Source organism: Eurypyga helias, unplaced genomic scaffold, assembly GCF_000690775.1.
Source record: "Eurypyga helias isolate BGI_N326 unplaced genomic scaffold, ASM69077v1 scaffold14073, whole genome shotgun sequence".
Taxonomy (NCBI): Eukaryota; Metazoa; Chordata; class Aves; order Eurypygiformes; family Eurypygidae; genus Eurypyga; species Eurypyga helias.
This window is the reverse complement of record NW_010239300.1, coordinates 6324-6633: the sequence shown is the minus strand read 5'-3', so window position 1 is coordinate 6633 and position 310 is coordinate 6324. Positions and strand designations below refer to the sequence as shown.

Here is a 310-nt window from a genome sequence, read left to right as displayed (position 1 = left end):
TTGGCGCAGGAAGGTGCCCGGAGCCACGGCAGAGACTCCGGGTCTCGTGGAGCCAGCACAGCGAGGGGAGAGCTGCCCAGCACCTGCGGAGCAAGCGCCCTGCCCATCGGGCATGGCCGCAGAGCTGTGCGCCCGTGCTCGGGGCAGGTGATGCGGGAGGTTCTGCCCGACCTGCTCCGGGGGGAAGGAGGAACTGGACGGGGTTGTGAAGGTCCAGGACAGCCCTGGCAGCAGCCGCCGTGGTGGGATTTAAGATCCTGAGAGAAGTGAGCAGGACAAGTTGCAGACCTGGAGCCTAGAACTGGCTTGG

General features: G+C 66.5%; 1 protein-coding gene across 1 annotated transcript in view; it reads left to right on the top strand.

The window, feature by feature from the left end:
* LOC104506963 (voltage-dependent L-type calcium channel subunit beta-4-like) overlaps positions 1-310 on the top strand; it is a gene marked incomplete at both ends in the record, with an annotated part of 7304 nt that overhangs the window by 2772 nt on the left and 4222 nt on the right. The gene's annotated exons all lie outside the window — the stretch shown is intronic.